This window comes from Mustela nivalis, assembly GCF_964662115.1.
Source record: "Mustela nivalis genome assembly, chromosome: 3".
Taxonomy (NCBI): domain Eukaryota; kingdom Metazoa; phylum Chordata; class Mammalia; order Carnivora; family Mustelidae; genus Mustela; species Mustela nivalis.
In genome coordinates, this window is record NC_139022.1 from 167,564,338 (window position 1) to 167,591,029 (window position 26,692).

The 26,692-nt window shown below is 45.6% G+C and overlaps 3 long non-coding RNA genes across 3 annotated transcripts in view; 2 read left to right on the forward strand and 1 right to left on the reverse strand.

Annotated features, from left to right (window-relative positions):
• The first annotated feature begins 1,657 nt into the window (after positions 1–1,657).
• LOC309861876 lies at positions 1,658–4,649 on the forward strand. The gene is made up of 3 exons (XR_014310265.1): positions 1,658–1,821; positions 2,968–3,122; positions 4,580–4,649. It is a non-coding gene; the product is annotated as an uncharacterized lncRNA (long non-coding RNA).
• Positions 4,650–16,653: 12,004 nt separating this feature from the next.
• Positions 16,654–26,692, forward strand: part of LOC309860991 — a 32,675-nt gene continuing 22,636 nt past the window's right edge. Inside the window, exons 1-2 of the long non-coding RNA XR_014309715.1 lie at positions 16,654–17,086; positions 18,968–19,118. This is a non-coding gene — a long non-coding RNA (uncharacterized lncRNA). The remainder of the gene's footprint in view (positions 17,087–18,967; positions 19,119–26,692) is intronic.
• Positions 19,748–24,763, reverse strand: LOC309860990. Its single transcript, XR_014309714.1, has 3 exons — positions 24,703–24,763; positions 21,158–21,219; positions 19,748–19,866 (listed from the first exon to the last, which is right to left on the reverse strand). It is a non-coding gene; the product is annotated as an uncharacterized lncRNA (long non-coding RNA).

Sequence of the window (26,692 nt, forward strand, 5' to 3'; positions counted from 1 at the left end):
GGAAAGTGATTAATCTCTTCATTTCTACATGTTTTGATCATCCTCTTAACCATCATTTTTAAAATGGTTAAATTTTATCGGTAGGGAATTTTCCAACTTACACAATGGTACCAAGCATTGTTTACTGTTTAATGAACTTTAATTTACCTTTTGCTCAGCTTCAACAATTATCAACAGGTCATAAATCTCATTTTGTTTACCTGTGTCTGTCTACTTCTGCGCCATCCCTGGACAGGCAAACGTGCGTGTGTGGGCGCGTGCGCACACACACACACACACATACACACACACACACTTTCTTCCTGAGTACTTGAAGAAACACCAAACATTTTGTCATTTTCCTCATACAGTACTTTATAGGTATTTAAACAGTAAGGCTTATTTAAAAAAGAACCACCTGAGTATGGTCATACTCCACTATAACAACATCCTAAATATCCCAATACCCAAACCGTATTCAAATTTCCCCAACTGTCTCAAAGTCATTCTCTTACAGTGGCCTATTCAAATACTAAGAAACAATAAAGTCCATAAACTGCACGATCACCATCTTTCCTAAGGGTTTAGTCTGCATAATCCCATCTCCTCACTCAGGTCTTTGCATTTCTTAGAAAAATCAAATGACTGATCCTTTACGCTCCATATTCTAGAATTGCACAATTGTTTCTCTGTGATGTTTTTAACTTGTTCCTGTCTCTATACTTCCTATAAACTGGTAAATCCACCCAAGACTTGATTCAATTAAAGTTCAATTTTTTTTTTTAGGCTGTAATATTCCTTACTCTGTGAACTTCCCATGGGATCACAGCATGAACTCAGGATGCCCAGTGGTCTCCTGGTCAGTAATGCCCATCCTCAGTCCAGATGACGTCAGCACACTCCGTCCTCCACCAGCCTGTGTCCAACTGTTCACTGGTGGCTTAGCATTTACCAGCTACCATTGCCAGTGTTTCATTAAGGCTTAAAATGGCAATTTTCTTACTTTCATTCCTCCTGCATTAGTGAGACGCAATTCTTCTATACAGAAGGATGTCCTCTCATCAATTACTTGGCTGCCCTGAAATACAGTGTGTACAAGAAAGGCTGGACAAATTCTTGATTCTTTCCGTGTATTTATCCATTAGCAGAGTAATGAACCAGGGCCCTCATAGCCTCCAATGGCAATGAGTAAGTCTTTTAGAAAGTATCATTATGAACTCATGAATTTCTATGTATTTAATATTTTTTTTTTCAGCATAACAGTATTCATTGTTTTTGCACCACACCCAGTGCTCCATGCAATCCATGCCCTCTATAATACCCACCACCTGGTTCCCCCAACCGCCCACCCCCCACCCCTTCAAAACCCTCAGATTGTTTTTCAGGGTCCATAGTCTCTGTATTTAGTATTTTAATTGAACATGATTTTTCTTTTTGATAGTCAGAGGGGGTCATTCTGGTTCATGGGATCCCGTTGAAGTTAGCTTTCTTTTGACGTGGCCCATTTGGTTTTTGATAGTTTCTTGCTTTTCTGCATTTCAAGATGTCCCAGGCTTATTTTGTACATTTCAGATTCCATATAGATCCCAAAAGGTGATTTACTGGGACGAGAGGAGTTAACTACTTTTTAAAAATATTTATTTATTTTAGAGAGAGAGAGAGAAAGAGAAAGACGAGAAGGAGGGGCGGAAGGAGAGAGAATCTGCAGACTCCAGGCAGAGCGCAGAGCCTGACATAGAGCTTGGTCTCAGGACCCTGAGATGACGACCTGAGCCAAAACCAAGAGATGGCTACTCAACTGACTACACCACCAAGGCACCCCAGGAGTTCACTATTTTGAAGGTGTTTTGACATAGTGGGAAGAGTACGGGCTTTGGAGCTGGGTAGGTCAAGGTTAGAGTCCTAGCTCCATTGCTTACTAGTTCTGGACTCTTATAAAGGCTTTATCTCACAAAATGAGGATAAGAGAGCCTCTGTAAGGAGGCAGTTACAATAATCTAGGAAATTATTTTGTCATAATGTTAAGTGGAAAAGGCAGGATTCACACTTCTATACACAATGCAGAGAGAAACCACTGGGATCAGGTATGCTAATGTGGAATGGTGGTATCTTTTGATGGTGGGACTCCAGGTCAAGAGTCGCTTCTTTATGCCTCATCCTATACTTTCCCACATAACCTAGAATGGGAAGAAATAAGATAACTTTATTCAAAGAAAAATAAGCTTCTACCGCAAATCCTATAGTCTTGATTAAAATTCATCTGGGATGTGATTCATTGCATACTCTTTTTATATCTCTCACGGTCAATTTAATCTACTTGTCCTTTAACAGAATTTAATGCAAATTGTATAATAAAGAAAAATATTGATGTAACTCTACTCTGCCATCTGCTTCCTTTCTCTATGCCATGTCGTATTGATTTCAATAGACCGGGTCAAAGCTGAGTGTTTCCTGCTTTCAAGGATGACCTCTGAAGGCCTCACACTATTTTGCCTTCTTGCTCCCAGGGGAGAGCCTCTAATTTCTGGATTGGCAGCTGAAGGCAGAGCAGTAAAAACAGGAAGTAAACGCAAATCTCCATTTGACATGCTTATAAATCAATTTTTCTCAGACAGAATGGTTGGTATGGGCACTCACTGAAAATAGTCTTATTGATCAGAAACCTAAACCAGTCGGTTTTTTGTTCACCTGAGGATTCAGACTGATTCAGGTTGACTTGTAAAACATGAATCCATCTGTAATCCTTTAAAACTATGACAAATAATAACAACTTCTGTGGAAGGTATCTGCAGAGGTTTCCAATCTAGGATTCAATCTGATTTTCAGGAATGAGATTTTGATGTTGGAGTCAAGGGTCCTAATTTCCTCTTCTAAAATGTGCAGTGACATTTTATAGACATTTGGGGGTCTAAGGGAGGGTGATAATCACAGATAACATTTTTCTTCCTCTTTTTCTTCTATTTAAATATATCTTATTGCAAAGTTTAGGTTTGAAAGAGTGGAGGCTATGTCCTCCATTGTGGAAACTCAACAAGGGTGGCCTGCCTGATCAATTCTGAACAATGAATTTCCTCTGGTACATCTTCAGGTGGCTGTGTAAAAAGCAACACATAAAATAAAGTCCTGGTAATTGCAGACAACTGGTAATGTTTTGTTTTGTTTTGTTTTGTTTTGTTTGTTTTTTCCCCTTTCCTTTCTTCTTTCTCCCCAGTGATGAACAGATCTGGCTGCTGATTTATAGATGAGCTGAACCCAAGCGTTTATCATCAGGACTCTTGTCCCTAAAAGGGCTGCTTCATTCAACAGCACATCTTTAATGAACATTGTTCCTGGTGTGGGTTCTCTGTAGCATGACAGTGCTACTACAGCCTCACTGCTGGACCATATATACACATCCCAGTAAATAAGAGATTAGCAGAGGACGTTTCCAGTGTAATGTGTGATATGTGATGACAGGGAGCTGTCCCTGTGGACAGTGTATCAGTCAGGGTTTTCCAGAGGAACACCACCAACAGCATCTCTCTCTCTCTCTCTCTCTCTCTCTCTCTCATTTTAAGGAATTAGCCCATGCAGTTGTGGGCAGCTGGGGACAGGTAAGCTGGAGACCTATGGAAGAGTCTCTAATCTGAAGGCAGTTCTGAGGCAGAGTTTCCTCTTCCTTGGGACATCTCAATCTTTGTCTCTTAAGGCCTTCAACTGATTGAGTGAGCCTCACCTAACTCATTCCCGTGACACAAACTCAAGATTCAAAAGGGTATATAGTGAAAGTAAATACTCTCCTCACTCTGGACTTTGAGCCACCTTAAGTCCTTCCCCAGAGGCAGTACCTATACCCAGACTCTTGATTTCCTTGTAGAGATGGTCTACGTGTATGTGAGCAAATGAGTGTAGATGTTTTTTAAAACTATACCAATAATAGCTCATTGCTTTCTTTCAGGTAAAAGAGAGATTTGAAATCAGTTGAATTAAGTTGAAGCTGCCTTATGTTTGGCCGTAGAATATTCTGTTGTACAAATATACCATAATTTACTTAGTCCCTCATCTAGATTGTTTCCAGTCCTAGGTAGTGAAGACTCCGGGTATAAATATCCGTGTACACACATTTCCCCTGCCTTTCTTTCTTTTAAAGGGTTTTTATTTACTTATTTATTTGTTTATTTATGTATTTATTGAGAAAGTGTGAGTGAGTGGGGGGAGGGGCAGCGGGAGAGAGAGAATCTCAAGCCAACTCTGTGCTGAGCAAGAAGCCCAATGTAGGGCTCAATCTCACGACCCTAAGATTGTGAGCCAAAATCAAGAGTCAGAAGCTTAACCGGCTGAGCCCCCCAGGCTCAGCCCCCCTCCCAGCTTTCTTTAAGAAAAATTCCTAGAGATAGAATTACTAGGTCAAGGGCATGTGTATTTGGAATATTGACATATTAGCAAATTATCCTTTTTCTGGTTAACATGCCAGTTAACCTACAACTGGTCATTTTCAGCTCCAACTTACAAATGTATCATCACGGTATCACGGGAGATGTTTTCATATCACACGTGTGGTACCAAGGTATTACATTGGCTGATCCATTCTCTCCTTTTCTCTCATTTCCCTGTGGCCAAGGCTGTGGTTTGAAGAAAGGGAACCAAGTAAAGTCTACTCACCAATGAAGACGGCCAGCCCAGAGCCTCATCTAGTAAGTGATATCATCTAATAAGCCTCATCTAGTAAGTGATATTTGCAGTACCAGAGTACTGGTCTCCTCTTGGTGACTTGCCCAAGGTCACATGGTTCTTCGGTGTCAGGAGCACCCCTTGAACTGTCATTCGAGTTTTTGTTCATCTCCTCACTTGCTGCAACCCTCAGGGGCAGACATTTGTGACCGTGTCTGAGGTAATTCATCTACATAGTTGACTTTTGAGTTGAGTCCTGTGCATTGTTTTGCACCGTGCCTGGTACCTAGTGAGCTCTCAAGGAATATTCTGGTGCTTTCGGAGGTGTGGCACAGGTGGCTGGTGGTGGTGGAGAACCACAGGGACTTGGAGGAGTTGGGAATCCCTGGGACTGGACCAGAGACGACTCAAGAGACCAACCCCTCCCAAACGCCCCTCCCCCAAACCCCCTCCCTGGGTCCTTCCGGCGTGGAATCCAGGCAGTTCCAGCTTGGTAGCTGCCTTGGAGTCCTGGGGGCAGATGAGCGTTTCTCTTAATTGAGCAAGAGCTAATGAGAGCTGTATTTCTTTGAATCTGCCCATTGAATGAGAACAAACACTAATTACCGCTGGGCTGGAAAGGCAAGATACAATTTACCCAATGAGACTGGCATCTTCCCCCAACCGTTAGGAAACTGTGCAGAGGACCCCAGGCTCTCCAGGGGTGCTCGGCCGTCTCTGGCTGCCGTGGTAAATAGAGTGAAGGCCCCATAAACCAGGAGCCGCGGGGGGAAACAATTAAACGGGGAGCTGCCCCTGCAGCCTAGCTCCCGCAGCTGCTGGGGTCGCAGCTTTCAAGGCTCAGCGACTCACAGGACGACAGGGGAATGATAATGTGCTGCTTCTCTCTGCGGGCACAAAGCCGGCCGTGGTGGGGGAGCTAGTCTCTCCGGGGTGGGGTGGGATGGGCGCCATGGCACCTGTTACCCCGGGAGGGGCGGGGCTGGCTCTGGCTCCGCCCAGCGGCCCCACTGCCCCCCCCCTTCTGGGGGGAGCTGATGGAGGCAATTAAGCCCATTGCACACCTGGAGGGAAATCTCGGCTGGGGGCGGGGGTGGCGGGGAAGCAACAGGTGCTAGCTTCTCTTTCATAATAAATGCAAACTTCTATTTCACACGTTACAGCCCGGTTCCACCAAATGCCCACTTTTCCTACTCTAGTTTGGGAGCCCAGAGAGAATTCTGCATCTTCGGGGCTCCGCAAAGTTGGTGGTTATCCTGAATGTGTGTTTCTGAGATGCTGAAGTCAGCTCGGCTTATAATAAAAGAGTAAGCGCCTTCATTTTATGCTGTAAAGTTGGCGGTACCTGAGGATTTTGGCATTGGTCCATCATGAAAGACAAGACTGGGGAAGGTCTATGTAAGGGCCTACTTAGCCAAAGTGACTCCATCTTGGTTAAAAAGCCATTTTGTTGTTTGTGCAGTAAAACTTAAACTGACCCCCTGCCCCCCAGGAAATTCACTTAGAAGCAAGTCTGGGAAACCAGTAAAATATGGTCGGCCTGTTCCTAATAACAGAGCCCAGAGTACAAGGCCAGGTTGACCAGTTCCTGATGACAGAGCCCAGAATACAAGGACGAGTCAGGCCAGGTGGAGACATCCGATCAGTAAGAAGCACACATACTGTCTCCCTAACCACCAAGGAATGTAAACCCCGAGTTTTGGGTGCCAAACTTGAGTGCCGATTCTAACCAGAGTAATAGGTTAGGTCAAACAGCTACTATAGGGTAAATTGTAATTCAATTGGCCACCTGCGTGTGGCCTAACATGACTATGCAATGTTACAATCTCAGTGGCCACCTATGTGTGGCCAGGCTTTTGCTCTATAAAAGTTAGTCTGTGAGGCTGGGAGAGGTTGCTCTCTTCGGAGGCGGCCCTGGCCGGTCAGCGGACTTCTAATGCTTGGCATAAAATAAAGCTTTACATAACTTTGACCTTGCTCCTTTGATAACGGACGTAACAGTCTAGGCGTTAAGGTTAACAGGTGTGTGGGGACCCACAAAGCGGAGGGTGCCCCCGCGGTCCATCTCCCCCACCCCACCCCCGGCCCCATGACAAATCCAAACCGAGGTCAGCCCGCACTCAAGAAGCGCCTGTGGAGGAACCTAACCCTCCCCGCCAGTCGTCCAGCTCCCGCTGCGGGAGCTGTCCCCGCCCTGGGCAGGAGGACCCGCCAGCGGTGCCCGGAAACCGCAGACCTCCTGCCCATCGCTCTGTTCCCTCTCCTAATGCCCTAGACGCCCGCTCTTGCCCCAGATCCTCTGCGAACGGTGCTCCCCTGCCGGGCACCTGCTCGAGGCTGCGCGTGTGGCCCAGGCGTGTGTGGGCGTGGGCGCCTCCTCGGCTCCCGCTGGCCGCTCTGCAGTCCCTGTCAGGGGGACACTGCGGTCCCTGGTCCCAGGCTTCTGTCGGACCCCGCTCTGCTTCCCTTCTCTGGGTTTCCGGGAGGGCACGGCCCGTTGTCCTGAGACCTATAGCCCTCAGAAACATGGTTGCGTGAGCAGCCGCCGGTAGCCACTGCATGTTTCTCTGTGGTGAAGAGTTTGATTATCCCAGTTAGAATCTGGGTGCCACCTGTTCCTGTGTGTCTTTGGGGGAACTACTTACCCTCTCTGTGACCTGGTTTCTGCATCTCAGCTCTATGCATCATAAGGGTACCTGCCTCACAGGATTGTTGTGAAAGTTAAAAGGGACCAAGTAAGGTCATTAGAATGGTGACCCTTGGGTAAGGAGCTCTCCAGCCCCTGAACATGGCGACCTTATCTGTCTCTCCTGGGGCTCACTTGCTGTCTGGCTGGGACAGCAGCAGGGTTGGGGGGGGCACTGCCATGTTGCCCTTTATTTCTTGCCTTTTCAAAAGCTATTTCGCTCTGTCTGGTACCAAAAAATGTAAAAGTTCCCAAGTATATCAACAGAGGAATTGGATGCCCACTGGGGTCCTTGCTCTGTGAACGGCAGGTGTGAACCCAATCTGGCCTCACTAGGCCCCTGGGAGCAACCCCTGGATTGTTCGCGAGTCCTCTGGAGGCCTATTGTTTGCACTCTGGTGGCCCTTCCGGGCCTGCTCGTCTGTCTTGTCACCTAAAGCCCAGTTGGTGTAGCTCATCTGCCAGGGTCCCCTAAATGACTCCCGAGCTTCGGGCAAAGACAGGCACTTACAACCATTCTTATCCCCAAGTTAGTTTTTTGCCGGACATTGTCAGACCCAGCCCGTTAGTGGTGGGCTGTGCCTCCTAAAGGCTTTCCCTTCCACAGGAAGTGCACACCAGCTTCGAGGGGCTGCCCTCCGGCTTGGGCGCTGGGGCCACCCTCTCTAGGACAGGGCCTCCTCCCAACTTCCCTCTTGTCGCAGAGAACTGTGGGAAAATGTGTTCTCTCCAAGCTCCCCGCTGAGCCTTCGCGGCTCCCCCACCCGGCTCAGCTGGGGCCTTTTCCAGTCCTTCTGGGGTCGGTAGGGAAGATGGATGCGATTTATTTGTCATTATAAATGATGTGGGAAACAAAGGCAAAAGAAAAATTAAATTTCCTCACTGCCTCCAGCCCACTGACAAGTCCTTAAAATAGGCAGAGTGACCTTCCCCAGGGAGCTCAGCGGCCTTGATGATGACACTTTGCTAAGAGCAGAAGGCGATCTTAGTCGGCCCCCAGGATCCCGTGAGTCTACTTTAAACATATAGAAATTCCTTTGGAAACTTCCTTTATCTCTGACTCCCAAGATACATGTTGGGAATCATCCCCAAGCATGTGACCCACTGATATGCATCTGAAGGGTCTCATGACTAAGGTTTTATTAGACGGTAATAAATGACCTTTTTCCAACAATAGCTAGACCCCCTAAAGGTCCTGGAAACCTTGTTTCCAAATTCCTCAGACTTACACTATCCCCAACCCTTTCCCAACATGAAAGTATGGGCCACTCTTCATGACCCCAGTGCACATCTTTCTGCCCACGGGTCCTGTCCCCGTGCTTTAGTAAAACCATCTTTCTGCACTGAAGACATCTCTAGAATTCTTTCTTGGCTGTCATCTCCGAACCCCAACATCAATAAATATCATTATTTTTGCATGATATCAATTATAATTTACCTTTTTATTAAGCAAGTATGATTCTTATTCCCTCCTTTTTCATCTCCAAATGACTATTTTAACTCCTCTTTCATCTTTCCCTTTGACTTATAATTGCTTGCCTTTGCCTTTTTAAAACCAGCTTTATTGAGTTACAATTGATAAGGAATTGCACATATTTAATGAGGACAATTTGATGAGCTTGGACACACGCAAGCACCCTTGATACACCATCGGCATAATCAGGGTAACAGACACAGCTGACACCTCCCAGAGTTTCCCGGGTGCGCCCTCCCCCAACACACAACTTTTGTTTGAGGTAAGAAAATTAAATTTTTTTATTATGAGGCTCCCTCTCCTTTTACATAAAATTTTTTTTGAGCATTCATTTGCTAATATTGGCAATTTTTGTATTAGAAAAGATAAACAGGTATTTACAAATGTTGGTTTTTTTTTTTTTTTTAAGATTTTGTTTTAGTTATTTGACAGACAGAGATCACAGATCACAAGTAGGCAGAGAGAGAGGAGGAAGCAGGCTCCCTGCTGAGCGGAGAGCCCGATGTGGGGCTCTATCCCAGGACCCTGAGATCATGACCTGAGCCGAAGGCAGAGGCTTAACCCACTGAGCCACCCAGGCACCCCTAAATGCTGGGATTTTTTTGAGCACAAATCTACTTGAATCAGGCAGCACCCAAAGAGAAGTCAGGAGCACCTCATCCAGGGAGCAGGGAGAAATCTTTATAGAGAAAAGGTGGCAGCTCAATAAGGAAATTACTGATTGGCCACAGCTGAAACCCTGGCGGGCTGCTGGGACTACAGTCTTTGGGTTTGGATTCCGGAACCCCGAGGCACTTCCAGGCTTGCCATTTGGTTTGCTTAGGGAGGGCACCGTAGCACGACAGCCCATTGGACCAAGGGCCTCCTGGTTTCATTAATGCAACAGTTGTCAGTTGCATGAGACTCCAATACAAATGACCAATAATTTCATGATCTACACTTCTTTGAAACAATGAAAATACAGGGGCTTCTGGATGCTCAAGCCTCTGCCTTTGGCTCAGGTCATGATCCCAGGGTCCTGGGATAGAGCCCCGCATCGGGCTATCTGCTCAGCGGGGAGCCTGCTTCCTCCTCTTTCTACCTGCCTCTTTACCTACTTGTGACCTCTCTCTGTCAAATAAATAAAATACTTAAAAAGAAAAAGTTCACAGGGCGCCTGGGTGGCGCAGTCAGGCAAGCTTCCTACTCTTGGTTTCCGCTCCAGCTGTGATGGGGTGGGGAGATCCCTGGCTGGGGCTCCATGGTGGCTACAGGGGGTTTGAACTTCTCCCTCGCTCCCTCCGCCCCTCCCCCCACTGGCGTTCAGGTGCTCCTTCTCTGGGGGTGGGGGTAGTTCTTATTAGCAGAGCACAATGTTCACTTTAAGGGGGCGAATCCCACAGTTTGGGAACAACGATTTGGAGGTGAAAACCCCATTCCCTACCTATTTTTCAGTTTCTCTCTTTCAGTCTTTCCACCTCTCTCTCTCTCTCTCTCTCTCTCTCTCTCTCACACACACACACACACACACACACACACACACACGACTGTTTTTTCCCCCCACCAGAACCCCGGGGTATATAGCGTAGGGATAAAAACATTTGGGAGGGCCCCTCTCACTGGCAACAGACTCCCGCAGAATCCACGTGGTCGCCCTGAACCCTACTTTCTTCATCTTTAAAATGAAGAAATTCAACTTCTTCTCTGGTCACTTCCTTCTATCTCACAACCCCTGGATCCGGAGGAGCCCCGATTTATTGTGGCGATTAACCCAACAAAGGCGAGTACTTATTTGCATACAAATAGAATGCTAATCACAAAATGCAGAGAAAGCTCATCAGAATCAAGATGGGCTGTCAGGACTCCGGCCTTCTGGAGGCGTCCAGACGGGCAAGCCAGGGGAAGAGAAATTAAATTTAGCTCCCGCCGTTGGGCGCTCTTGGTTATCGGCGGCCACAGGCTTTCTGAATGGCGTCTGGCTCTCAAGTGCTCAGTGTTGGGGGGCCTTATCGCTGCCGTCCTGAAATTTGGAATCATTTTCTACCAGCGCAGACGGATTAGAAATAACAACTGGGCGTGATGGACAGTGGCTAAAAGTCGGCCATCCAGTGACCTTTAGTGCTTGCAGAGAAGGGTCTGGGCAGAGCCAAAGTCAGGAGGCTGAGGCAGTGACTCAGGACCACTGCCAGATTATCACAGTCACTTAATATGATAATTTTAAGGAATATTCCTTTGGCTTCCCTACCCCTGAGTTTTAGTGTTCATTTTGTAAACAGTTACCATTTGATGTCTTCTTATCTTGCAGTGTTGCGACAAGAATACAGTAGTGTCAGGGTTGTATGGCTGGTGGCAACAGCCAGTTGGAATGTTGTAAGTCCAATCCATATAAATGGTCAATTTTCAGGCAACCACTATTCGGTGTTCATTATGTGCTCCATACTGTGAATGGTGATAGCCAACATTAAGCACTTCCTGAGTGGCAGCATTGTTATAGGTGTTTTAAATAAATCAACTTATGGTTTAAGTGTTTTGAATATATCAATTTAGTTAATTCTTAGAACCTATAAGATAGGTATTTCATGACTGCCATTTAAGAGATTAGAAAATGAAGGTCAAGTAAGTTGCCCAAGGTCACAGCTAGGATGTGGCCAAGCTGAAGCTCCAACTCCCTCTAGAAACTGCCCACTTTTTTTTTTTTTTTAAGATTTGTTTATTATTTTAGAGCACAATGTGGGGCTTAATCTCATGACCTCAGGGTCATGAGCTGAAACCAAGAGTCAGACGCTTAAGTGACTGAGCCACCCAATTACCCCTAGAAATTGCCCGCTTAACTACGATGTTATAGACCCTTCAATCATCATCATGAACCTTATTTAGAAATAAATGTAAATCTCTTAGGTGACATTTATTTCATTAATTTGAGATAATATTATAATTTTTGAGGTGTATTTTAATTAGTATTATATAAGCACATTCCCACGTCTTTAAAATCCATTCCTGGATATAATTGAAGGATGCATATCATTATATTGAAAGGAATTACTGTAATTGTCTTGAACTATGATTTGACATGCGCAGATCTTGGAGGCGAGAGCACCATGAGGAGAGGAAGGTGGACTTGGGGGATTAGTGAAAAGAAGCCCAGAATCTTGGCATCCATGACCTGCTTGGACTGGCCCCATTACACATCGATTAGATGAGACATAAGCTTGCTTTGCCCAGTGTTCTCCCTTATAAAGTAGAAATAATGTCTCTTCTTACCAATGCGGGGGATGTTGTAAAGACAGGTGGCTATTGGAAAGTGATTTAAGTGCACTGAAAGAGAAGGCGTGCATAAATTCCAGAGGATCGCATGGAAAAATAGTCGGGGTGATGTTTATTACAACGCCTGGCACGTTCAGCTGTGACATCTGTTGTGGGAGGCTGGGAGTAGGAGGAAGTGAGAATCTTCTCTGGAGGTCCCAGATCAGAAGACAGGGCAAGCAGTCAGCCCTAATGAGGCAGGTGACTCGGGGCGGGGGGTGAGGGGTAGGACCATCATGAACTTGCTCTCTATTTACCATGAGCATCTGGATGGAGATTGATGATCTGGCCAAATCTTCCATCTGAATTGAGTCTGGTTCCATCACAACAAGTCATACATCTTTTTGGGTCAGGTAGTGGCACAACTTAAGCTATTTCCATCATATTCTGACCTGTTTGTCATCTGCAGTGAGAAGTATATGACCCCGAAACACCAGGAAAGGGGAACTGTAAATGGATTTCCTCCCCAGACCAATTAGGAAATAACCCCCAACAAAGAGTGTTATAATGTATCATTAATGACTCTCTTGCCATCTTCACGCTCCATAAATGACTATTGTCCCTGAGCAAGCACTGACCAAGTACCAAGCACTAGAAACCGGAGCTGGACTAGGTGAGATGAATACAGGACTCACCTGGGGCACAAAGTTTGATGGGGCATCAACAAACTCATTAATCAAGAGAAGTAATATTCATAGGTAATATTAAAAAAAAAAAAGAAAGAAACCCACACCCAATCAGCAAACTCCGTGCCTCCTTTTATTGTCAATAAAGCTTTAGCATCTGACTGATGCCTGTAAGTGCTTTTCATAATCAGTGCTCTGCTGTCTAGTCTATCACCATGCTTTAACTCCCCTTCTTAGCTGAGCTTGTCTTAAGGAACGAGCATAGACCAGTGCCTTAAAGAGCAGACATTTATTTCTCACAGGTCTGGAGGCTAGAAGTCCAAGATCAAAGTACCCGTATGGTCAGGGTCTTGCGAGGACTCTCTTTAGGTGGCTTCCCTCTTACACTGTCCTTACGAGAGAGAGAGAGAGAGAGAGAGAGAGAGAGAAAGATTAGGAACTCTGCCCTTTCTATCTCTTCTTCTGAGGACACTGATCCCATCACTGGGGGCTCACCCTCATGACCTCATCTACACCTCATCACCACCTAAATAAAGACCCCACCTCCCCAAAACCGTCAGGTAGGGGGTGGGGTTTCAACACATGAATTTGTGTCAGGGGGTATAAGGTATTTACTGTAATCCCTTTTCCCCTTCTCTGCCTCTTTTTCTATGTCTTGTGTGAAAACATGGGCACAGGAATGTGAAATTACATGCCCAAGTTCACACGGTAAATAAGTGATGCAACCAAGATTTGAACCCAGTACGCTGCCCCCAGAGCCTGCGCTTTTATCCTCTCTTCCTATACTGCCCCTAAAGCAAAACAATGATCTCTTCCCAAGAGAAGTCTTGCTCCAGCTACAGGCAGAGCAGAGTAATGATTTGGGGGACAGTAGAAATCTCCCCTTGTCTGGGTTTCCTGCATGCAGATCTAGAAGGCGCCCCCACTCCCCACAAAGCAAAAGTGTCTCGGGTTGTGTGAGGAGAGGATGGGGGCCACTTCTTGATTGTGACTTGATTAGTATCGCCTTAGGGTGACAGTGGTTAGGTGAACTGTCAGGCCCAGAAGTCATGGTAGAGAGGAGGTAGGTCTTGATGAGGTGTAAAGATTAGAGAAGAATCAGGGCACTGCAGACAGCCCCAAGCAGGTGCAGGAAAGCCCAGGGAGGGCGGGGCAGGGGAGCGTGGGAGAAGGGTGAGTGGGGTGCAGAGGGGCCCCTTCTCCTCTCCACAGAAGTAAGCTTAGCAGTTGGCAGGAGGAGCAAACGCTGCAGCGTCTTGCCTAACGTTCACTGGTGTGTCACGAACCCTTATGATTCCTAATTTCTGTTCGGCCTGCATTTGCTGGTGCTCTCTTTGTGACTAATCCCCGCTTCCTCTCGCTGCTGACACAGAACATGCCCAACGTTGTTAAATGGCGTTTGGAAAGGCCCATGCAGTCCAGAGGGCCTTGTCCAAGGTCACGCCACGATCCACAGCCAGGATTTGGACTCAAGCCCAGATTCTGACTTCTTAGCTCCTGCTTCAGCCATTGCGGGCTGACATTCCTTGTTAATTCTCCTTATCCACCAATGTGCGGGCTTCACAAGCTCCAAAGTGAAAATAATTTCTATAGTCGTTGGTGCCTTCATTCCCTTTGTTTGGTTCAACTACCCTCTATGGAAAGCCGGGCGACCGTCAGAGATCCGTCCGCACGCGCCGGGCTCTGCACCCTGCTAACCAGACGTTGAGCTGTGCGTCTCGACACACACCCATTTCTCCTCCTTTCTCTTTGGCCTTGCTGTGGACTGGATGTCTGTGTCCCTCCAAAGTTCACCGGTTGAAATCCTTAACCCTAAAGGGATGGTAGTAGGTAGAGAATTGGGGAGGTGATTGGGGAGTGAAGGTGGAGACCTCCTGAATGGGGTTCGTGCTTCTGTAAGAAGAGACACGAGAGACCTTGCTTCCTCTCTCTGTCCTCGGCCATGTGAGGACATAGCAAGAAGAGGGCCATCTGCAAAGAGAGAAGAGGCTTCTCATCAGAACCAGACATCAGGCACGCTGATCAGGGGCTTCCCAGCCTCCATACATGTGAGCAATAGATTGATGTTGCTTAAGCTACCAGTCTGCGGTATTTTTGTTAGAGCACCCTAGCTGAACAGGGCAGGCCTTTGAAGAATTTGTGGTTCCATGTGGTGTAGGCACTTAAGTATATAATGCCTTTCCAGGTTTCTCCTTGCGCCTAGAAAGATGTAAAATGCCTTCAGTGTCCTCAAATAATGACCAAAGGTGTTCACACCTGAGTATCTGGACTTTTGCCTCTGAGGTATGCCTAGGTATGGGAAGACAGTAATTTCCAAAGTAGTACTAGGAGGGATCATCCAAGGTTCAGGAGGGAAGAAGCCTTCTATCCTCCTCCTCCTCACCCAGTCCCGAGCCCTGGAAGGGAGAACACTGGCTGTTTATTCAAGGGCTGTGCTATCACTACCTCTGCCCCAGGGCTTCTTCCTTCCTGGTAGATCCCCCTTCTTGCCCTAGTATACACATGCCAGATGTGCTGCTAGATTCTCCTGAAGACTCCCTTGGAGCTAGTCCTGGCTCATGGAACCTAAGAAGAAAAGGATGTGACATGAATGTGTGTGTGTGTGTGTGAGCGGGGGGGGGGGGGGTAATCTTAAGAAAAGGTTGATTCCTGAGTAAAAGAGATTCGTGGAAGGAAACACCAGTGTTTTTTGCTGACTGCTATTATGACTGTATCTGATGCCTGGATCAGTGGCGGCCGTCTCGCAGCCCCGAGGGTAAACATTGCGACATTGTGAGTGCGGAGTGAGAAGATGGGAGAGTGTTGGATGCTACCGCTCAGTTATTGCCCCAAGTGCGGAGTCACCCTTTTTCTAGTCTTTCTACTTTTTAAAAAATTTATTAATTTTTTTGAGAAAGAGAGAGAGCTCACATGTGTGTAGGGGGGAGGGGCAGGGGGGAGAGAGAGGGAGAGAGACTCAAGCAGATGCCACGCTGGGCGCGGAGCCTGACGCACGGCACGATTTCAAGACCCTGAGAACTTGGGGGCGCCTGGGTGGCTCAGTTGGTTAAGCAGCTGCCTTCGGCACAGGTCATGATCCCAGTGTCCTGGGATCGAGTCTCACATCGGGCTCCTTGCTCTGCAGGGAGCCTGCTTCTCCCTCTGACTCTGCCTGCCACTCTGCCGGCCTGTGCTCGCTCTCGCTCTCTCTCTGACAAACAAATAATAAAAACCTTAAAAAAAAAAAAGACCCTGAGAATTTGACCCGAGCCGCAACCAAGAGTCAGACACTCAACCAACTGTGACCCCAGGTGCCCCTGAGTTACTTCTAACTGAAGACTTGGGGTCTGCTGCTGAAAAGCTCCTACCACACTCTTGCCCCTGGCACACTCGTGCTTCTTGGAGCTGTGCGTAAGGCAGCTCCCCCCTCACAAACATGACATCGTTTCCAGGCTCATTTCTTTAGGCACCAGTCTTAGGAACTGCGTATGTATAGACACACACACACACACACACACACACACATGCGTGTACACACACACATACACAAACTTACAATGATGCCTTGACTCACTTCCTGTCCATTCAGTGTGTGTGTGTGTGTGTGAGAGAGAGAGAGAGAGAGAGAGAGAGAGAGATGTATTTTAAAGGCCCAGGGAATACTGCTGAAAGGAAAAAAGTACACAAATGTAAAGTGACAGCGACGACAGGCGCTGAGTCACAGACGGTCTGGGTAATGAATGAGCTGGTCCTCAGCTCTGTGGGCGGTGGCAGGTCGTCTCTACTCAAGGATTGCTCATGCTTTTCCTGAGACTCCTGCCAAGGAGGCATTTGTATCCTGTTGACTCAGCACTAGCAGGAAGATTCAAGACCGGCTGGATTTGCTTCTTAGGCTCAAGAGGCCTTAGCAGTGGGCTCTCGTGAGGGACAGGAGGCGTTTAGGCTGGGGTCAGGAAAGGGAAAGGGCTGCTCTGAATTTATGTGGCTAATGGGAAGTATTATGCTCTTTGGGGCCAAGGGGCAAAGCGGGACAGGAGCCATGCCTTTCCAGAGTGAGAGCCAAGCATGGGACCAAGCGTGGGGCCACTAGCCAAGCTTGAACCAAAGTTAGGAAAGCAGATCTCCAAGGTCCAAGGGAAACAATATGTAAGAGACTAGACTTGGTTTGGCTTGGCTACCGAGAAGTGGGGCTTGGAAGAATTAGAATCAAAGGGTGGGAGCCGGTGTGAGGCCGTGCTGTGGGAGGAGAAGGACTCAGTCCACTGGAGGCGGAGGAAAACCACACAGCAGGGTTTCTAGAACATTACTCGTCACTTAAAGCCATGGCCCCGGAGAGCAGGGCTCTCGGTCAGGGCTCCTCACAGGGAAACAGAACTTGGACGAGGAGAGTACGTGTCCCCGTGGTATGAGGTATGTGCTGATGTCTCTATTTTACACCCGAGAGAACCTGAGGTACAGAGGGGATCTGCCCAAGGTCACGGCTTCAGGAAGGATTAGAACTGGGACACGGGCCCAGGTTTTTCTTGTCTGTTACTGACTGTGGCAGCGTGACTTCAAGGAAGGAGGAATGTGCCGTTTGATGTGGAATTGAGAAGCCTCTGTCCTTCGGTTCGAGAAGGAGGAGGCAAACCCACTGTGGCTGGCGTTCTTTCTAGAGTTTACCAGCCAACAGGAAAGACTATGTTCCTCCTGGTGTCTGCAGTAGATATTTTGGGCAGCCATGCATTAGGCCTTAAATTAAAATAGCAATTAAAATATTATGCAAAGCGTTCCTTTATTTATAACATACTAATTTATTGTAAAGCAGTTTACTTTCTTCTTTGTTGAGTTTAATGAGTTTCTTTCAGAAGCACCGTAAAAAGCAGGCTCGCAGAGAGGAGGCTGTGTTGCTTTTTAAATAAGCAATGTAGCTGTCACCAGATGTTATGAAGATTGATTACTGATGCATTTTAATGCAGATAATTTATTAGATAATAGCGTTTCTCCCCCTCTAAATTTCCAGTAGGAGGAAATCACTGAGTTTTTCCATTGTAAATTAAAGGCTTTCTACAGTTGGTTTTTCAGTAAGTCTTAAAATGGATGATCAAATTCAATTATGTAACAAACACACTTAGGAGGAAGCCCACTGCGGATGCTTCTCCCTCATACTTTTATGTCTGGATCCCAGCAACAGTCTTGAGAACAAGGACCAAGCATGACCCATACGTACCCTAACCAGTATGCGGAGTAGAGCAGTATTCGCATACAAGAAGTGCTCCATAAATGTTTGCTTGGATCAATGAATGTCATATGCTGTTTTTTTTTTTTAAGGTTTTATTTATTTATTTGAGAGAGAGAGAGCGTGCATGCACACAAGCGCGGTGGCGGGGGAGGGGGTGGCGGAAGGGAGGAGCAGAGGGAGAAGGAGAAGCAACGGGATAGGGAGAAGCAGGAGAAGCAGATTCCTCGCCGAGCAGGGATCCCGACTTGGGGGCTCAGTCCCAGCGCCCTGAGATCATGACCTGAGCTGGGGGGCAGACACTTAACCAACTGAGCCAGCCAGGGGTCCCTCATCTGCTGCTGTTTCACTGGAAACACTAAGTGAAAGATTTCCCCTGCTGAGTCCACACGTCGTAAGCTTGTTTACCAGCGACAGACTGCTGTACAGGCTTCATACTTCGCGTCTCTGCTCTCTTCCAGGGCCCAGGAAGAGGGCAAGGTGCTCAATCAAACTTGGACTCCAGTCTCTGTGCTCAGCAGGTGTGGCCGACTCCTGGGCCTGCTTGGGTTAAGAATGAATATGCCCAGCTGTGTCCTGTTGTCCTTACTGAAGGTAGCTTGAAACAGTTCTCTCCTAGCGATACTGAGGGCTCAGCTCTTGGTTTAGCTTCAGTGAGGCAGCCGGTGGAAAATTTCAGGGTGGCCAAGAGCTCTAAGATGACCCAGGTGGCGCTCCCACAGCAACTCTTCTTAAACTCTTCTATCTGATGGAAAAGAAATGTAAGTTTAAGAGGAATTGTCTCTGGGAGAGACGGGGACACAGAGCCCAATGCGACTTGTGGAAAGAAAAACATTTCCTTGAAGTCTCTTGTTTTAATCTCAAAACTACATGCAAGTTTGCACTGTAAACCATAATGGGCCTATTTGTTATAATAGAGTCTTGAAAAAGTAAGCAAAGCAGGAGCTTCCTGAGCATCTTTGGTTAAAATTGAATTGAGTGTGATTTCTGGAAAAGTAGCCCGAGTTGAAAAGAGCGGACATTGAATATCGGATTTGGAACCCATTAACGTCCTTCTCCGACTTGGTTTACAGGATTTTGAAAACCGAGACTCACATAAAATTGACATGTGCGTCTTCTGCTCACCACGCTACATCTGGGGAATCACCAGCGACCGATGCCTGGACCGCAGGTATGCAGCTGGCATTGATGTCGCATTTTCCACCATAGTTTGTCCAAGCTTGGGTAAGTGTCCCTTGCTGAAAGGGTTAAGCCACTTGTGTTGTCTGAAGGTTGATTTTCTATGTTAACTTGCCTAGGCCATGGGATCCAGATGTTTCTTCAAATGTTAGTCTAGATATTTCTGGGAAGTTTTTGGTTTTTTTTTTTTGAAGAGATTAACATTTAAATTGGTGGACTCCATGATGCTAGTGGCAATGGATGGGTCTCAAGCAATTAGCTGAAGACACTGTTCCTGGGGGAATAGGGAATTCTAGTGGCAGACTGCCCTCAGAAGCAAACTGTAACTCCTCCCCAGGTCTCCAGCCTGCCTGCCTACCCCCTAGATTTTGGATATGTGAGCCTCCACTGCTGAGTGAGTGAATTTCTCAAAAATCTCTCTCTCTTTTTCTCTCTCTCCGCCTGCCCACCAACACACACACACACACACACACACGCACGCACGCATGCCATCCTCTGGGTTTTGTTTCTCTGGAGAACTCTGACTCACACCAGTCATGTGGCGGGCTGAAAGGATAACTGATTCATTGATCATCAAGAAAAGAGTCATCAAGGAATTTTTTTCAGAGAGGAAAAATGACTGACAATGCTATTCCTCATTAAAGCTGGAATGTTCAACACACGTCCCTGAACCAAGTCACACAAGTTCTGCCCCCTCAGTCATTACGGACTTCTTGTCCAGCTTGCAGACTCCATCTTCATCACAGCTTTGCCTTGGATTAGATGTTTGAGAGACGTCTTTCCAGACGACCTACTAAGAAAGCCAACGAAGACACACAGTTAATTTAACGAATCCAGTTTTTTACCTTTTGTAAAGATTCCCTTTGTTTTCACCTCAAGAGGAAAAGCTATCTGTTCACCACTGGCTTCCTAAATTCCGATCTACACTGCCTAGTGTGACGACCATCTGGGTTTGCCTGGGTCCGAGGTTGTCTGGAGTCTGGGATTTTTAGTACTGGAACCTGGAGTGCCTCATGCAAACTGAGACTTAATCCAGTTTATATCTCTTTGTAATAGACCATGTTCTCAAAACCCTTTCTTTTTCATGACACATCAGTCTGAAATAAAGAATCTCCAAGTCAACAATATTTGCCCTGTTTTGGCCGCTCCACTGAAAGCAGAAGAAAACGGATGAGGCAGGCAGCCCCTTAAGGGGCACTAACTGCTGGCCTTCAGGATGCACGAGGGCACGCCCACATTTTCACTGCTCGGGTGAGTCTCCGGCTCTCATATCCCATTACTTTGTTTTTCTAGTTGACAAAGCATTAGTGATGATTCACTTTTTCCTGTGACTCTGTAAAAAGAAGTATCAAGAACTAAGTTTTTCTCAAGTGACTTTAGTGAGCTCTTGCACACTCAGAAATCAGACAGATCCTGCATCCAAGTGGGTCAGCACAGGCACATCTGCATAATTCATTCTCTCCCTAAGATGTCTCCCAAGACAATAATCACCTCACCCAGGCCCCTGGTAATGCACAAGAACCAAAGGACTAAAGCCCTCTCAGCATACTACCACGTTTTGATCCAGCCTCGTGAAAAACACAATGTATTTCCAATATGGAAAACTGAGATTCTTCCCGTTTTGTTTGCCTATGATGTCACAGTACATTTGGAGGACAACATTTCAAAGGTTTCCTCAAATTGCTGGTAAAATCAGTGTCCCTGGAAATGTGTGACGGACTTAAGGAGGTTGGGGAAGCATTTAGGGGAGTCCTCAAGGACAATGGCCTTTGCTCTCTGTCCTGTTATCGTCAAGGTTAGGGATGGGATGAACCAGAACATTTTTTGAACTGAGATTCAGAAATGACTGTATTTGTGGCTAAGATTTATGAAGCGGGCCAGTGTGGTACTTTAGTGGGTCCAGTTAATTAAAGGGGTAAAGGCTAGAGAGACAACAGAAGATTAACACTACTGGCGGTTGGTCTCCATAAACATAACAAAGATTTCAAATAGTCACATTGCAACCAATGGAATTGATTGATTGTGCAGACTCTAGACCATAGGGTTCTTGTTTACACATCTTTGTATGCCCCTCAGCAACTCACCCTGTGCCCCGTACAAGAAGATGATCGATAATACCAGCTGATAGGCTTCCAACAGCTTTAATCTGTACAAATTAATGAAAAGAAATGTGAGGTCTGTTGTCACAGTTCCTTTGTGTTCGTTGTATGCACCCGAGAGAGGGAAGATCTTGTGATATCAATATCCTGGAAACATGTCTCCAGGAACACAGAAGTTATCTTACCACTCCGGCTGTTCTTTGACAAAATAAAACCATAGTGAAGATTCATTTAATTAGCAAACTGTGAAGAAGAAAAACTTAGCTGGTGGAGAGTGAATAACAGTAATCTGGAAGAGGTAACAGGGGAAATGAAGCCAGGAAAGTGTCCCTCGGAGGAAGGAGGTACGTTTCTGCCATCGAGGCAAGGCTGGCGAGCCGATAGGAACTGCGAGGAATGGAGAAGTAGGTTTTTCCGGTGAAAAACCAGTGTTTTAAGCAATGATTTCACTTATTACAGTGTGGGTGTGAGAGAGTGGGAAGCAATTTAGAAAATGCAGACAGAGGTCTTCAATCACTTGGAAATATTCTATTTAGTTGAACCTTGACCATTTATGGTAGTATAATTTGTTAAATAATAAATATAATAAATAAATATAAATCATAGAATTTATTATAGGTACTTGCCTGTGATATATTTTGTAATTCTAAAATATTTTAAGATTCTACATGGAGATATCCACCCAACATTAATTAAGCTTTTTTTAAAAAGATTTTTTATTTGTTTATTGGACAGATAGAGATCACAAGTAGGCAGAGAGGCAGGCAGAGAGAGTTGGAGGGGGAGAGCATACTCCCTGCTGAGCAGAGAGCCCGATGTGGAGCTGAATCCCAGCACCCTGGGATCATGACCTGAGCCACCCAGGTGCCCCATTAATTATGTTTTTTATCCACAATATAATGAGAGCACATGATAGGTATGAGGCACTGAGCTACTGGTTTGGAGAACAGTCATTGTCTTCTATCAAAACCTAGTGACAGAATTCTGGTCACTGAGAGTCTGGGCTCTGCTTGTAAAATGGGATTTTCTTAGGACGTCATAGCATCCAAATATAGGAGTGGTGTGTGCTTCCTTGACTTAAACTTTGGCCCAGATGAAAGCTTTCCTTTATTCACTGTGATTGCCTGGAGTGCCTAGCATTGCCTGGTATACAGTAGATGCTTAATATTTACTGAAGAAGGGGAGGAAGAGGGAGGAGGGTGAGTGGCACACCCATTGGGAAATCACAGCAGCTGGGGATCCCTCTGTCCTGGTGTCCTTTCTTGTTTCTGGTTTGCCCTCTTGTTTCCCCACTCTCGACATCAGCTAGAGCCTCTTTCTTCCCTCTCAGCTCTCTGGGGCCAACCATGCCTGCAAAAAGGACAGGCGCCTTCTTTTGAGAGAACCAGCAGCACAGAGCCCTTTTCCCTTCTCCTCTCTGTCTTTATGCAATATTTTCTTTTCAAAATCCTCTGCTATCCTCCATCTTCCTGTGCATTTAAGTTTTCTCAGTGTGTTCAGCCCCAGTCTTCTTTCTTAGGGTGTAGTAACTAATAGAAAAACTTAGGAATCAGCCAGACAGTGCCAATGTTGGACAAATAACAGGTATGGGCTTCATCTTAACAGTTCCTTGAGCCCAATTATGAACTTGGACTTCCTGGTTCATATTTGAATTCATTTAATTCCAGTATTCAAGGTGCTTTTGAGTTTTGTTGCTGAAACAGACATCTGCTTCTTGAGTAAGGGTGACCTAGCCACTAAATCGGTATTAGATTACACACATTACATTGCAGGTTAAGTCACATGTCCTCGAATCAGTTTAGTGGTGACGTAATTCTGATGTGAAACTGGTTAGAAATATTGAAGCTGTTCCAGCCACATGGAAAATTGTTTATGATCCGGTAGGCTTTTGGACTTCCTGTTCCCATCAGCTCGTTTTTGCCTCGTATCTGTAGCCAAGTAAGAAGTAACTTAAGCAAGAAATTCCGAGGGCATGGTTTTATCTCTAATGAGCTACACTCTGATTCAGAGAGGGGCAGTTGTAAATAGATTCATTTTTAGGTTCCGGACCCAATTAATTTCCCTTACGCACAACACCAAGAGATTCTTGGACATCAGCAAGGTGTCCAGGAATCCAACTGAATTCTGATAGTATCTCCCCACAGATAGCATTAGATTCCACAGGTTAAAGGCTCAGTCCTTCGAGACTCCTCCCCCCCACCCCTCCCACATCGGGTGCCAGTCCCAAGTCCTGGCTGTTACCTGTGCTTCTGGCCAAACAGTTACAGATCAGAGGTTCTAATAACCTCCTTAGGTTTGATTAATTAGAGTGACTGGAAGAACTCAGGGACACACTTACTTACATTTACCCGTTTATTAAAGGATAGAATAAAGGCTGTGAATCAACAGCCAGGTGAAGAGACAGGGAGAAGGATGGGGAAAGGACAGGGGCTTCCTTGCTCTTCCCAGGGCACCACAGCCCCCACATCTCCATGTGTTCACCAATCTGAAAGCTCTCCAACCCCATCCTTTTGGTTTTTTATGGAAGCTTCCTTGCATCATCATGGTTGACTAAGTCACGGACCACAGGTGACTGATCCAACCATCAGCCTTTCTCCCCTCCCAAAAGTTCCAACCCTGTAGTCACTTGGTTAGTTCCCCTGGCAACCAGCCCCCATGCTTAGGTGGGATCCAAAAGTCACCGTGTTAACAAAGGACACCTGTATTACTCTGAACACTTGGGAAATTCCAAGGGTTTTAGGAGCCATGAGCCCAAGAACTGTGGAGAAGACCAAACACATATCTCTTAAAAATCACAATATCTCAAGTTTAAGTTTATTTGACTCATTCTAAACACTTGGCTTATTTGAGAACTCACTTCAACACTTAAAAGTTCTTTTCTTTTCTCCTTTCTTGAATGGATGGCCATTTTCCTCTCTTTTCTACTTTGTTCAAATAGCGAAATTGGCAGGACACATTCATTTGCATGAAATCCAATTGTTTTACTGATGGGCCCTGCCACCTGCTACCTTCAATAAAAGAAGTTTCCATGGCACGTGCACTGAAGACATTCCTGGCGTTTTTTCTTTTTAGTAATTTTATTACCACAGTGTGTGTTTTCTTAAATTAATAATTAAAATATTTATGGAATTCTTACTATGTGCCAGACACTATAGTAGGGGTTTTTATATATTTTTAATTCAATTTTGATACATACATATTTATTTGATCTTCAAAAATATCCTGCCATGTATTATTACTTTGTTGAGAGAATGAAACAGAAACTCAGAGAGTTGGAATAATTTGTCCAAGGTCATGTTCCTGTGAAGTACTCAACCTGGTATTCAAACTTAGTCTCTGAATCCACCGTCTCTCCACATTATTCACCATGCTGGTGCCAAGTTCACAGTCTCCTCATTCGTTTGGCCCTAGTTCCTGGTCTGATCTCAAAGCAAGTCAGTCCTCAGTCATACCATTGAGCCAGGTTGGGTAGACACAAGTGAAGATCATTTAAGGAGAACGGCCAGCAATAGTTAAGGCTCTACACGTACCGGGCATTTTGCTACGCGCTGATGTCCCTTTTCACCATTCAGTGACATGTGCGCAGGGGGCTGGGCAAAAATAAAAATAAAAATCAAATAGGTTTTCAGAAACATTAAGACAAACTTTTAACTCGTGGTAGATAAAGGGAATAAGAACTTTTAAAATTGTCAAACCATTTCCTTTGCCCATCTCGATGTAGGGCGTGGCAGGGAGGGCCACCATTCTAAGAATGAAGTCCAGTCCTACTTCGTGGGTATCAAAACCCAGCCCTAAAAAAAACAACGTGACTCTGGGGACGTACGTCAGAGATTCAGTAGTGATCTTTAAACAGGAACCCACTGTGCTCTAGAATATTCATTTTCTTCCTGACCACCTTCAGTTACTAGAGTGAAAGTTAAAAGCATCAAACTCATACAAAAGCTTTTATGAAAATGAATGTATCAAAGAAATGGATCTTTAAAAAAAATCCGAGTTGATGCACACTAATAATATTAGCTTCAATTATATTTAACCTTTCTCAAATAAAGCCCTTGCAAATAGATCAGAGAGGACAGCTTCCATTTCTGATTCCTTCCTCACCAAAACCGCCCTCTACGCAGAATGACTCATGGCTTAGTCTGTGGCCCAAACAGCAAGTTCAAGGGATCAAGAAAAGACCAGAAGGAAGGTGGTGCCTCCCCTCTTTTCTTGCTAAAGGGCTAACGCAAAGGTCTCCCAGGACAGGCTGAAATGGGTCAGGATGTTGAATTCTCTCTATCTGGCAAATGTCCTTCCTTTATACTTACTGTCTTCCTCTCCCAGATGTCATTCAATTAAATAAAAATAAATGTTAGCGCCATTAGGAGGCTGAGATAACTCCATGGCGCATACTAATTCACCCGGGTCTGTCTGCCGTGTATTTTCAAATGCCAAGCCCGGCTCGTTTTGTTTCTGGATCTCTAGAAACACTATTTATAACGTGACTTGTCACCCCATTGGAGACACTTTCTGTAAGTGATAATGAACCTTGCTGTGTTTCTACAGGAGGATATGTCTTAGTAAATCACAGCCTTCCCTTTGCATACCATTAGCGTTATCAAGCTAGCCTAGGATACTCGCAGCCTGGGTGGGAAAAGCAGAAAACCAGTTTGCAGATGTCTGATAACTAACCACAGAGGCTTCCTAGTTTTGTTTTGTTTTCCTCTAGAATGAATCACTTGTCAGAGGAAATTACGTTGATAACTTCCATGCAGTTACACTGACAACAAATTAACACTCCCAGTCACTGTATGCATTAATTTGTAGTGATGTAAGTCTCCTTCCCCACTGTTCCTTAATATCCGTCTGAGCAATAACAGTTTCCATCATTGGGCAGAAACAATAGGGAGCCCTCGCTCACCCATCTGGAAATTGACACTTTTATTTCCCCGTTTTCCATTTCTGTTCCCATCCTGAGATGGTTCGTTGCGATGTCTTATAGCTATTTATGACATTCCTACTGATTACAACATAATGATTCCCCATTGATTCAATGTGGGTTCCCTGGGGTTGTCAGAGGTGCTTGGGAGGCAAGTAGAAATCCTCGCTGCTAACAACTGGTAGGCCTGTAGCTATCTACCTATCTTGGAAGGCAAAGGGAGGATACAGGGTAGCAATTTTACATCCTACGTACAGTGTAACCTGTTCACCTTCTAAAAAGAATCAGCAGTCAATTCAGCAAAACAACTGGTTTGATGAATCGTGAAGTTTGCCTCAGCTAATCTAATCAACCAGATCTGCAAATCACCAAGCTTATTATCCTTTATGTAACCACAAAGTCAAGACGTTTTTGCAGTGATGTCTTTATCATTTTGGTTTTATGTACAAATCAAAATGACAGTTACTTTGACAACTGTAAACTCAATTAACAGCTTGGCAAATGAAATCCTGTCTTTTCAGCTGATCTATTCATAAATCTGCAATCAGCACTTGGCCAGTAATCATATGTATGTAAAACCAAACTGTACCATCCAGAATATT